Raw genomic sequence first — 14,574 nt, 5'->3', positions numbered from 1 at the left:
TATGCATATTGTTCCTCTCATGTCTCCTGCGCATGTCTTTTAGAGTGTCATATGTCTTTTAAATTGTATTTAAATTTATGAATTTGAATTGATGTAACAAACAGGATGCAGAAATACATTTCAAATTTGAATGTAATTAGAATATAACTGACATTTAACTATAAGAAAAGTTTGTCAAGACAGACTTTGAATGTTGATTTACCTTGTTTACAAGTTGAAAATACTTAAAGTTTAAAGCTTTGTTGGCTTTAGGTAGATGGACAGATAGAACGATAGACAGACAGAACGATCGAACGAACAAATTGTAGATCGATAGTATAGAATCATATCAGACTATAAATTCCTCTTTCTGTCATTCCAGTTTCTGCTGGTACTGGCCAATTTAATTGAAAGGGAGATAGTTCATACATTCTGAATCTGTAGTGTTCCAAATCAGTGACTTATGGGTTTCCATGCATGCTGCCATAGAAGCCAGCTTTATAGGCAGAGCACAGCCAGGCAGCTCACTAGGTTTGGAACAGAGCTAATAACAACCAATGCTTACAGGAGATTAAGACTGTCCTTTTTCAATGTATGTGTCAAACTGTAAAGATAAGGCGTTTTCCTTGTATCTGTATATGTACGTGTCAGCCTTTGTATGTGCTTGTGAGCATACATTATTGTGATTACTATACATATTACTTAGCCCTCGTTCTTAGTATTTGTTTAGTTTGTGAGTGTCTGGTGTTTTATTCATAGTAGGAGGGTACAAAGCCAGCGAACACAAAAGCCCTCATCAAGCAGAAACTCACTGCTCCTCACCATAGCAAACAAGAGAGAGAGAGAGAGAGAGAGAGAGAGAGAGAGAGAGAGAGAGAGAGAGAGAGAGAGAGAGAGAGAGAGAATAACTATCATGAGAAAATTAAAACAATATCTCATTATGGTCATGAGAGGACTATGTGCTACTGAATCCAAATCATATCTATCTCTGCAGACTTTTACTGCGTTAGGTGCAGAAGGGGGTGTCTTTCCATGTTTGTGCTTTCTAAAAAAGACACACTCTTGTGCTCTTTAGATGATAGTGGAATAGATTCAATTTAGATATAAATGGAAGGTTGATCGCCCCATCTGTTAATGCTGCCTCTCTGTCCTTATCACCTCTCCCTGCTTTAATTTAGAGAACTACACAGCTTTGTTATTTTGACATTGCACTGCTGACAGCAGTGTTTAAATGGAGCTTTACAGTTAAAGCAACTTGTCTAATACTGCAAGAATCTGAGCAACATTCAGAAATGTTTCATGAAGAAACACTGCATAATTTTTAAAAGTTAGCATGGGTGACATATGCTTTGGTGATGTAACGCTGCATAGACCTTTGGGTTGCTGTGGAGTCGCAAATGTTATTTGAGGTTGTACAGTACTCTTTAGTAACCCTTAAGAATCATAATATGACAAATGATAGACACTCCAGTCTTCACAGATATGGGCAAGTGAACATCTTTAAGACAGCAAATACACATCAAATACATCATTTTACTTCTCTAATCTTGATTACCAAGGAAAACAGGAAAAATTGTAGGGCGGGACTATCGTTTTAATCATTGGTATTTGACAGGTTGTGAAAAGTAAGCATTTCCAGATTGGAAGGGAGGAGATAAAATAGTAGGCAACATTGCTGATGTCATCTGAAAAAGAAAGATGTTTCAGAGCAAGTTATTACATTTGGTAATATTTATTATACTGTATAACATTTAATAGTATAACATTTATTATTGCATTTTTCTATTTGAAATAAGGTCCAACAACGAACAATGTTCAATAGTTGCAATTTTCAATTCAATTTGATTTTGATTTTGGTAAAATATTGGGAACACTTAGTATGTAACATTTAATATTGTAATATTTATGATATTTTTTTTTATTTTTTTTTAATGAGGTGCAAATCACGAAACATACTTTTTAAATATGGTACAGTATATTTTGATTTCATCTTGACTTTAAATCTGTAATTTTATTTTTGATACTTTTATAAACACTCTTCGCATGATTTTTTTAATATAGAGACTGAATTTGTTTCACTACCAAAGAAGAAATTCTATAAAGTTTTGACCTTTGCATCCAAAATCCAATATAATGTCAAAGATTGTTGTGAGGATCCAGAGCCCTGCATGAGACAGAGATGTAGAGAAGAATGAAAATGAAGTTAAGGGGCACAGAATAAGAATTAAGGCGAGAGGAGGGGGGGGGGGGGGGGGGCAGCCAAGGAGAGCAGTATGTTAAGCAATCAAGCAGAAAATGGAGGAACAGATTTATGCACTCTTTCCTTTTTACATACCATTGCTCTTAATGAAGAACGACCCTGTTTCATCAGGTCAAAAGCTACATTTTACTTCTTGATCAGTGCGCCTTTTGTGCTCACATTTTCTTCAGTGCCATAAAAGACACATTATTAGCAGTCAAATGAATTATACTGCTTACCTTAACAGGCTGTTTCCATTACATTTGCTCTGTGTGGGATCCACCATTTTGTCCAGCTCACCATATATTTGTTTGGCGGTTCCAGCAGTATGTAGCTGTTAAAAATTTATCATAGTGCATTTATTATTAATATGTAGCGAGTTAATTATGGATAAACATTCCTGCAGAAGGCCTAATGATATTCAGTTGTGGTGATAATTAACGAGGTTGCCGATTCTCTTTGACCGTGTCCTCTTTGGTGTCGCTCAGCACCTGCCGTGAGGAGTCTTCCCGCCTGCCAGTGAGAACCTCCATCCATCAGCTCCATTGGCATTTTCACAAATGTCATCAGTTACGTTCTGCTTCTTTTCTTGCCTGTCTTTCCATAGTTTTTTTCCACCTCCCTCTCCCTTGTTTGTCTTTTTTTTAAACTAACACACACATTTTTAACAGAGTGATATTTTCCTCTCAGTAATCAATAAAGAATAATGTCATTTTGTTTTTGCTCTTTTAGAATAAATTATGCATGCCAGCATTTGTAGACAGACCCTAGACAGATGCATGTATTTGTTTAACACTCTCTATTCCACTGAAGTGATATAAAAGTGCAATCAAATACTCCAGTGATGCAGGAATGTCAGTCAAGCAAGAATTCGGGATCTCTAGCTCGTAAAGCAAAAAATATTCCTCTGAGCCACAACATCTCATTTTTCCAGGTAAAGGCTGAGCCCTCCAAAAGCTGAAACCCCCACCATAAAGATAATTATCAATGGGAAACTAGGGATTTTCCTTAAGCCCAGACGTTCCAATTTAATGCCATTTCAATAAATAATCAAGGCAGAACATTGAACATAACTGTGTGTGTGTGTTGGTTTAATTTAGTCTAAACTAACTTTAGTTTAGCTGTAGTTTTAGCTCTGGGGTAATACTTTAAAAATAATAATAATAATAATACTTTTATTTAGTAAGGATGCATGAAATTTATCAAAAGTTACAGTAAATGTTTTACATTGTTACAAAATGCTGTTCTTTTAAAATCTATACATCAAAGAATTTAGATATTAAGCAACACAACAGCTTTCAACAATGATAATAATAAGAAATGTTTCTTGAGCACCAATGTCAGGTCATGGTGATGTTTTGGTTTCATTTTCAAGGACTTTTAGTTTGTTATCATTATTTTCTGTGTTTTCTTTCTGATTTCATTTTGTTGTCATTGTTTCATTGATTAGTTCACACCTGTTTCATTTTGAGTTCAATCTATAATGCCTTCTGTTCTCTTCATTGTCTTGTGATGGTGGTGTTTATAGCACAGTTTTGTTTTATTTTTTTCATTTTGGATTTCAATCTTTTGTTTGATTTAATAAAGTTAAGCTGCAATTAGATCCGCTACGCCTCTCCGCATCTTAATCTTCATCGTAACGTGACAACCAAATCAGCATATTAGAATAATTACTGAAGGATCATGTGACACTGAAGACTGGAGTAATGATGCTGAAAATACAGCTCTGCCATCACGTAAATAATTACATTCAAAAATATATTAAATTAGAAAAGTTATATTAAATTGTAATAATATTTCACAATATTAGCATTTTTACTGTATTTTTTGTGCAAATAAAAGCAGCCTTGGTGAGGCTAAAAGTTCTTGACCCCAAACTTTTGACTGATAGTGCATGTGTCTTTTGTTAAAATGCTGTATGGCTTCTTTTGAATGTCTGTCAATGGACAAAAATGCTTTTTGCTATTATAGTTATAGTTTTGACCAACTGGACCATGCTAACTAGCTAAACCTTGACCCCTTCTGTGCAACTAAACTACATTCCCTATAGCATGAGAACAAGTAAATCCGTACATAAACATCAAATTAAACACCTAATGGGCATCATTTGCTTATTTTGTTGTATTAGCATAAGCACTAAAATGCTTTCTGTCATTGTTAGTAAATGAAAAAGAGAGAACAATGTATGAATTTCATTCCAGCCAAAATCACTTGAATGCACATCACGTCATAATTACTACTTCCAAACTCATAAGGAACTTCCCAGAAGAACTTGAGCACAGTTATCGGAAGTGGTAGCATGCAGCGAGCTCTGATTGTAGCACTGAAACTGGGAATTTTCTGATCTGGGTTTCTCAGGGGAACTAGGAACACAAGAGCAGTGCAGTAGTCGATATTTAGCTTTAACACCATTCTGTAAAATAGCTGACGAGTTTAGGGTTCAACCTTTCCAAAGATTTCAAATGGCTTCCCCTCTCCTCCTGCTCCTCCCATCTCATTCACATTCTCCTCTCCTCTCTCCATCCTCTCTTTCTGCACCACTTCACACAGACCTGCTCGCTAGCTATCTGGACACATAATCAATAGAGCGAATGCCAGGGAGAGAACTGCTACATGGATTTCCAATGGGCTGCCACTGGCGTAAAAAAAATGTATAGATGGAAAAGGATAAAATATGAGCACTGTAGCAGCACAACCACACAAGCTCACCTTTCACCCTTCACACTAATTGGGTTGAATGGTAAACTGAGGTCCTCTCTGCTCTTTATTGGGAATAGATGTGAATACTATGGCAACAAGTGAAACTGGAAATTGTTCTCAGCATGTGGATCTGCTCCATGAAGCTCTGCAGACTATAAACAGTGCTCCGCAAACAGTTCAGTTTACCTCAAGAACAGTTTCCATTTAAATTTGTGTTGAGATTTTCTTCCATCAAGAGGGTTTATGTTACTACATCGTGTTGTGTTTGGATGAATTGATGCCAAACCGCAAGTCCTGCAATTGTCTTATCTCTCGGGGGCTGTAATGTGGATTAAATGACTCATCAAGACTGTTTAAATGTTTTTTAATGTAGACTGTGAATTGTTGATGAGTTCTATTCCCACCACAAGGCAGATTTGGGATTGCTGATTGGTTTGGTTCAGTAACATTAGTGTGATAATGGTCTTCAACAAACCTTCTGTCGTCTTATCTGGAATATCACCGAAACAAACTAGTGTCTGTGAATAAGTTAATATCTTTTCTTCTGACATGAGAGAATCGCAGTGAAAGGGGAAAATAAGGGCAAGCAGATACGATCTGTTCCACCTCTGGATAGGACAATGCCAGAGGAACCTGACCTTTCTGTTTTTGCTGCATTTATACTGTGTTGCACTGTTTACTGTAAATTTAAGAACAAACACGGCTTTAATATAAAAATCTTAAAGTCTACACTAAAATTAGGTGTCCATAAAACATTAATAAAAGAAAGCAACAGTTCGCATACCTTTTTTAGAGTTTGATTTGAAGACGTATTGACTGAAAATGCCATTATTAAAACAATTACCCTAAAGAGATTAAGAGCAAGTCACCTTTATTTATATAGCACTTTTTACAATACAGATTGTTTCAAAGTAGCTTTACAGAAATAACAGGAAAATGATTTAACAAAGTTTGTTTCTAAAGCCTATTCCCAGACTAAAATGCATGTCTGAGCTGTTTTAACTGAAAGCAACTTGTACTGACACATCTTAAAATATGTCAGTGCCATTGTTTGTCTCAACATGCACACCAGTAATTTTTTTTTTTCTAAGGCACGCTTATAAAAGCTAAATGAACTAATGGAACTAAGGCATAATCCTGGCTTAATCTAAACCCTGTCTCTGAAACCAGGCCTATGTGTTTAATCTCATGCAAGATAAAGTAAGCTATACACAACTGAAGACACTCAGTAAAGCCTTGAAATACTCAGTATTTTTGAATGAATCATTGACTGACTGCTGCATCCGAAATCACATTCTTCCCTACTATTTAGTAGGCAGAAAAAGCAGTATATAACAAGTGTAGAATGTCCAAATCCACAGTACTCATAAGAGAAAAAAATACCTGGATGACCATCACGATTCTGAAGTGCACATTAAATGGACTCTTTATTATCCCATGAGGCCACAGGAGAGAATTTATGAATGGCAGTGAAGTGATGCAACTGGCGCTGGTAAGTCCAGTGACAATGACAACATGGTGAATGAAGTACGTCCAGATTGCATTCATACTATACATTCTCACTATATAGAACGTACCTACTCAATAGAGTATGCGATTTTGGACGCAACCAATTATTTATTCAGTGATTGAACACTTAAGAAGAATTGCAGGTGACCACCTACTTGTGTAATGATGTAACATCACTAAACAAATCAGTGAACCAATCTGAATGGCAATCGCAAAATCCTTCCAGTGCACTGGAATGTTTGCTCCCTCAGAAATCCCACAATGGGCCGCAAAAACCAGGGAGCATGCTCCCTTACCGGAAATTACGTCACATTCACAAGCGCGAAACATAAAATGCATGAGCCAACTCAATAAATATAATGACACATAATAGAAGATTTGAAAAGACAAATAGTTTTTTACTTATTTTATCAACAACCCTTGAGATTTATGAATCCGAAGTGTGATGGCATCCTCATTATAAATTTACAGCAGCCTGAGACATAGAAATCCAGCATATGTTTGGCTCCCACAGGCTTAGCCAGCACCTTGAAGTGGAACTGCTGAACAAAATGTTTAGGTCCTCTTAATCTAGGTTAGAGATTAATAAATCTCTTTACAATTTAAAAGAGAAGCTGAGTTTGATTTCTATTAGCTCAATGGTTTGGCCTTAAAGCAACCTAAACATTATATAACAGCTATGAGCAATGAAGCGAACTTATTTGTACATATATTGATTTTCATATAGTTCATCATAGCTCTTTAGATTTATTAATCAATAAAAAATCCACTGTACTTAATGCATTAAGTCGAGTACTCATAATATTTGAGAGGAAGGCAAATTGATTGTCACCTGACAGCTTAAATAGCAAATCAATACAAAAATGCCCACTGTGGTATAGCTAGTCAGCTATATAGATGTTATATCTCAGAGGCAATTAGAAAAGAAATGCATAATGATAAACCCACAACAGGGAGAGAAAACCTTTTGAACACAGACTTTAAAGGAGCTCCATTTTTCTTGCTCCACTACTTGGGCATAGAACGATCTGAATTTCCCCAGACCCAAAATGAAAGACTACTTCCTCCGAGGGATAAGGCATGCAAATCAATTTATGCCGTATTTCTTTTATTGAGACAGCCCTGCAATTTGAACTTAAAGGGGTGGTGTTCACGACAACAGACTGTAAAAGGCTCTCACGGTTTCTTTCATTGAGGTTTAGGTTATTCATTTTTGATGGTGCTGAGGGAAACCCAAAAGCAGCGTAAAAAGGGTTCCGCATGCAAATGACGTCTAAAGGTTGGAACTTTATGCTTTCAGCATCATCACAGTTACTTGAGATTAGTGTGCAGAGAGGCTAATGATCAAAGGTTAAATAATATCAAGAACAGGGTTTTCTAAGGTGTAATAGATAACAAACATGTGTTTCTCAATGTTTGAGAAGATTGATTGATTGATTTTCTCCCCTGTGTGTGTGTGTGTGTGTGTGTGTGTGTGTGTGTGTGTGTGTGTGTGTGTGTGTGTGTGTGTGTGTGTGTGTGTGTGTGTGTGTGTGTGTGTGTGTGTGTGTGTGTGTGTGTGTGTGTGTGTGTGTGTGTGTGTGTGTGTGTGTGTGTGAGAGAGAGAGAGAGAGAGAGCACATGACTTCTGTGTATGCATTTTGCACGTAACTTTTTGTTTGTTTCTGTTTCTGGGCTCGCTCTCTTGTTACTTGATGATTGGTTCATTTGCCCCAACTGACCTCCCTTGTTACCCTTCTGACTTCCTGTCCTGTGCCAGCTCATCATCTATGTTTCATGTGTGAAAGGCTTGCCTGTTTGTCATGCCTTGCTCCAGTCCTGCTGCCCTGCACTGTGTTTTTCCCCCATTAGATGGATTAAGATGTGTTTTTTTTTTTTTTTGATTAAATAAAGCCCTTCAAAGCTCTCTGCGCCTGAGTCCTCACAATTCTTTACCCAGAATCTTCAGTTCTTTATTTCCATTGAAAAATTTTGTAGAATAAGAAAGCAATAATATCAAATTTGATAAATGATAAAAAAAAAACAAGTTTAAACCTCCTGCTCTAGAAGTTATACTGAGGAATAATGTTAACTAATTGTTCAAAGCCAGAATGTAATCATATTTTTTTTAGCAAAACTTGCTCCTCCACTGAAAATACTTTTTCAACTAATGTCGGTCCCAAGTCATCCCCTCCAATCACCTGGCTTGATTAAATGGGTTGCGAATGCATCATGCTGACTTCAAGCTTTTGAAGCTCTCAGAGATCACTGGGTTTGTTTCTATCATTTATGAGTGAGACAGAACTATTCACCTATAAAATTATCAATACTTGTTGCCAGTGTTAGATGGCAGCTGACATGTTTTGCATTGATTTTTCCACTGGCCTTAATTCTCCCATAGCTGATGCACATTGTGTCCATCTAAATAAAAGTTACTATTTTTAGTTCAGACTGTCTGTGTGCAAAAAATAAATAAAAAAATCACATTGGTTTTCTAACTGGGGTTCACAGACCTCAATGGAGCACAATGGGGTCCAAATATGTAAGACCACAGCCAAAGATTCTAGCCCCGACAGAAAAAAAATTAACAACCAATAAAAAAAAAAGATAGGCTACATATTCTCAAATGGCTCACTTATATTTATATTAGCCTGTATCTTCAATCATTTTTTCCTGGCCGCTGTGGTGTTACACCTGACCTGCTCACTAAGAATTAATACTGCTTTATAATGACAGTTTGTATATACATTGAACTGAAATTTTTCAGGCTTTTACATCTACACCCATTATCAATGGATGTTTACAAAAATATAAACATTTGCCACACTAATTATGTTCATTTGGTGCAATGTGACTCCTCCAACACATATATAAACTCAGATTGCACATTTCCCAACTACATGTATCTCTAGTTCTGTTATACAATCACCTGAAGGGATTCCCAGCAGCTCTCATCTCTCTTGTTATCGTCATAACTCGGCGAGCGCTGGACCATCGCCAGGCTCCAGGGACGATGACTCCCCTTCCCCATGCTGACTCAGTCTGTTTCCTGGCAGGTTCTCTCTCTCTTTCTCTCTCTCTCTCTCTGGCACTGAGCATAAACAGTTGGACATTTGGAAGCCAAACAGCTTTAGGACAACAGTGGGGCGCTGCGGACAATGTGACAAATACAGACTTCATATTGAGCCGCAGATTGCAGCGGTACTGAAAAGTAGTAAAGTGGATACAGATTTAGAAAGCAAGAAACGAGGGGGAAGCAAATGATCCTGCAAAGCTGAGGGACAAGTGCCTCACTATCAAGGTAAACTAGTTTGGAGCCTTTTGCAGAGGAAATAAAGAATGAAGAAGAAGAAAACCATTTCAACAGAGAAGTCAGATTCTACAATAGGTGCACCTGTAAATGGGTTCATTAATATGAAGATTCATGAGCCAAAAGCACTGCTGTAATTCAATAAATCCAACAGTGCTGTGTGTTTTCTGCATGCTGATGTCTGCCTTCATCCACAATCGTTTGTTTTGCACTGTCACTTTTATCTAATTTTAGGCTTGAGAGGTAAACAGATGTGTACAGAACTACTCTTTTAACGTATACCCTCTGGTTACAATTACCCAGAATACAACTGCTTGAGAGTATTCTCTGACATTTCTGTTGTGTATAGTATAGAAAGGAGTTTTGATTTGCATACATTTATTTATATTTCTCTTAGGCTTATGTTTATGTCTTCGAAAGACATGGTGCACTCTTTTATTCCTACTGGAGCATAAGCTTTACAAGAGCTCCATATGATCACAAATGTCAAATAAACAAAGCCATCCATCGGAACGCGTTCTCTAATTAATGCCCTTGGTTTACCCCCTTTCGATCAAAGAAATTGCGGGAGTAATTAGAAAATCTCATTTGCAGCACGCACATCAGCCTTGAGACTCACTGACTGTGGTGATGAATGGCCATAGCCCTCTCAGGCCAGCGAGTGTATATAATGAACGCCACAGGCGTGCAATGTGTCAAAGTAATTGATAGCCTGGATAACTGTCATTTCTCCTGTTCTCCGAGATGTCCCAGGGTTGTATCTGCCACGGAGTCATGGCATTACGGTTCCTCACACCTTCTTGCTCGCTGCAAGGCATGGCTAGACTTGAAATGTACTTCGGCGAACACAGTGCAACTGGAACATTTCAGAGGCTGTTACATAAACAGCATATTCATCGTGTTCTGCTCGTTTCCAAAGTTAAAGTCACCATGAAAACAAAATTGACAACTCTCTTCACTGATGACATGTTTGGAGTGAGGGAGGGATCACATGAGATCACATCAGTAGCAAACAGCAATGATTGAACCATCAATCCAATCAATTCCTGATTGACTAAATAAAGTCCTCTCCAACATTTGTTGTTGTTGTTGTTGTTGTTCGTGAAGCTGTTTTACTTGAAGATACTTCACAACTTCCTTTTCTTGCCGACTTTAACACATTGTGTCTCATACACAATAAATACGTACATTCATTTCGCGAATTTACTGTATGTGCGTAGAAAAGTTCAGTTCACTCAAAACTTCCGGTGGATTTATGCAGATAAATTTGTTCTTAACATTGTTCTAATGAGAGAGTGTGTTCCGGCAGTTAATTTGTATAAACATGCGCGAATTACTCTCAGGTTCACTTTGTTTGGCAAATGTGCCATTCTCTAAAACAAGTTGACACAATAAAACATTTTAGGCCACAGAATTAATACTTATATTCTATTACTTACTATTTTTGTACAGTCACTTTTATAGAGTCAGATTTATTCTGTTTGTAATAATAGGTTTTTGTTTAAATGTCATACATGCAATAATACACTGTAATTTTTTTTATTTGTGATTAAAATGTATGATAATATAGTTTTAGTGCTATAAAAAACAACAATTTTACACAATATACATTCTGCATGCACAGAATGAGACTTAATGTGTCCTAAGCAAATGCAGTGCAATAAAGCAATAAATTATTTACTTGAAACACCTTATACATTTTTTTTATTAATATTTCAATCATTTAACAACACAATTGCTTGTTCATGGTTCTCTGATGTCTATTAATGATCCCATGACATGCAAGTAAACAAGTTTATTTTCCTTCCTTTTTAAAAAGCATTTATAAAGTATTTATTTGGTTTACATTTTAATGATTTCATTTTTTATGTTATTTTCATCAACTCACGAACCCCCTGCAGTTTCCTTATGAACCTAGTTTCGGAAACCCTGCAATGAGGCAACATGGAAAACAGCTGTCTCTTGCAAATAAATCTTTAGACTAAGCCAGCCATGAATGCAGCAAACGTTGATCAAAAAACCTACAAACATAAAAAATATCCTGTTCACTGTTACAGATACAGAATGTCACACAATCTAAACTGAAACATCTCTTCCCCCCAACACCATCTTCCACCAAATAAATAGCAAACCATGGTTTTTCAATATGTCCCATTCCACCTTTGTTATAATAGAAAATTCTTCCATACAGTAAAGCAAACCATTTTGTTTGGTCTTTTGGAGAAATCTGAAGGAGAAGTTGCTTCTAAAGGTCATCATACCCTCTGGATTTTGTGGGTTTATGAAGTCTCTGAATTACTATGATTAGACTGAGAGAGAAATATTGGACACATAGGTGTTTGGAACTGCATTTCTACCTCAACAACCTCACACCGGCGGTACACACTTACTACTTATCAGTAGCCTTCAGAGAAGCAGGACTTCCACTAAGCACATTATTCCGTGGAGATTGTTCCTCTCGTTTATCTTTCTTCCGGTGTAAACACGGGATAGTTTGAGCCTTCGCAAGAAACTCCTTCTGCATTCTTTCCCCCTCTCTCAGCTTTAATAATGTACAGTCACAAGAGAAGCAATCTTTGTGGAGCAGCCACTCCATTTCTTTCTTACACCCAAAGGGCATCATACTCCATTCTCACACCAGTTCACATGACTAGGTTGATTTGCCAGGCCAGAAAATCATCTAAACACTATTCATGTATCATGTTAATCTGCCATTTCTGCAATAGACTGTGGTGGTAAAACTGTGCCGCATTTACATTTATGACTAACGTACACCATGACAACTAGAGCGAAACAGGGTAGCGACGCAGCGGGCTTCCTGTGAGGATCTGAGCCTGGCATGCGATTCAGAGCATGCCATTATTTTGTTAGTCATGCATACAGGGTCACATGGATCACAGCTGTTAACAAGAGTGAGAGTGCTTGTGGTAACTCCCCAATATCTTCCATTACACAGACCTGAGCAGCACAATAATAGTTTGATTTATATTATTGATCTGGTGCAACAGACAGAAGATGAAGCATGAACGGCGTGAAAACATTTTAAAACAGTATCGACAGAGCACAGCTAGAGACAGGAAATAAACGTTAAAGCCATGATCTACGCTTAGGAGCATTCTCAGAACTTTGGCTAACGTTCTGGCAAAAATGTTTCGTTCAAAGTTATCTGGTCTTTAAAAACTTGTTAGCACAAAAACGTTATTTACACGAATGTCTTTTTTCTAAAAGGTTTTTAAGGTTTAAAAAAAATGATGTTACTTGTTTCAGAATGTTAAGAATGTTAAGTAATGTTTCCTGTAATGTTCGCAGAATGATAAAATGGAATGTTTGCATAACTCAAAAGAAACATAAAAAAAAAATGTTTTTAAAAAATTCGACATTTTGAACGTTCAGAGAATATTCCAAAATACTGTTTTTATAACTTAAAGGGATCGTTAACAAAACGTATATTTTTGTTTGATGGGTTATACTGCACATTTTTGTGCATGACTTTAAAACTGAGGACATTTTTTTATGTTTTTGTTAGATATTAGATATCTTTGATAAACTATTGTCAAATAAAATGAACCTAGCCTGAAAATTAGCTAGTTTTAAACGCATCAAATCTCTGTATCACCCCTTAAAAAGGTGATTTTAGCCTGCCCCACCAAGATCTTGACAATTTTAACTTATCAGTTAAAACCAACAATGTAATTTTGACTCAAATTAAATTAAATCTTCACAATTGTAAAAGCTCATTTTAATAATCAACAAATTGCAAAGACCAAAAACATAATGATTTGCTGTGATCCACATTTTCTGTGCACCTGTTAGGTGATTATCCTATTACAAAAAAAATGACATTTCTTTAAAATTGTGACCTTCCCTCCACCCCATCATTCTCAGTATTTACAAATATAATGGTGTCTACTGCATCCATCAAGCTCTAGCTTCATCCCTGCTGTAAGAAAAATGACCTATCAAATATTTGGCTTTAATTTATGGTAAACATACGTTTATAAATAACTACCAACATTTGGTCCCATAGCAAACTATAGTCCCTGATGGCTTAATTTACGCCTGTGCAATCCTGTTGTTGTTTCTTTTATACATTATCTGTTCAAATTTGATGTTTATGGATTGCTAGAATTGTTTTTACTATGGCTTAAAAAATTACAAAAAAGGCCCACAAATGTTATGCCAATTACCAAATTTTAGGGCTGCAAAAAATAAAACAGCACATTTTGAATATAAACTTAGTTCAAAGTTTCATTTAGGCAGTGTTGCTAAGGTTATGCACCATGTAATTATACATATATAAAAATATAAAAAGTGCATGATGGAATGGCAGAATGTATGAGCACTGCACAGAGGCTGAGTCTTATTAGCATATAAAGGAACTAGTGTTCTTGTGTCCCTCTGGCTGATATTAAGTGAGCGTTTTTTGGATTACTCCCTCTGCTCTATGAACTTATTACATTTAAAAGTAATTCTGAATTCTCTCAGAGCAGCTCGGTCTGAAATAGACCACTGCGAAACTCATGCATGTAAATGCTGGGAGGTACATTACATTTGTGAAAGAAAAGCACGATTCATGAAAATGATTGGAACCTACATCTTTGTATACTCAAATTTTGCAGTTGAGGCCATATGCTGCTGTGGGTTTTGTTACACGCGTATGTTCAGACAAGCATGTTTATCTGTTTCACACAGATTTGGCTAATTAAACTTGTTTATATTTATGTCATTTGCAAACATGCCTTTTACATGTTTTGAATGTGATATGCTTTCCTAACTGCAGTATCCTGGGCTCTGATGCTGCCGGCTGCATGCGGACTGAAGCTGCGCCGGTGTTTGAAGTGAACGCCTGGGTACAGGA

Source organism: Squalius cephalus (assembly GCF_949319135.1).
Source record: "Squalius cephalus genome assembly, chromosome: 22".
NCBI classification, from domain to species: domain Eukaryota; kingdom Metazoa; phylum Chordata; class Actinopteri; order Cypriniformes; family Leuciscidae; genus Squalius; species Squalius cephalus.
Note: the sequence above shows the minus strand (reverse complement) of the source record.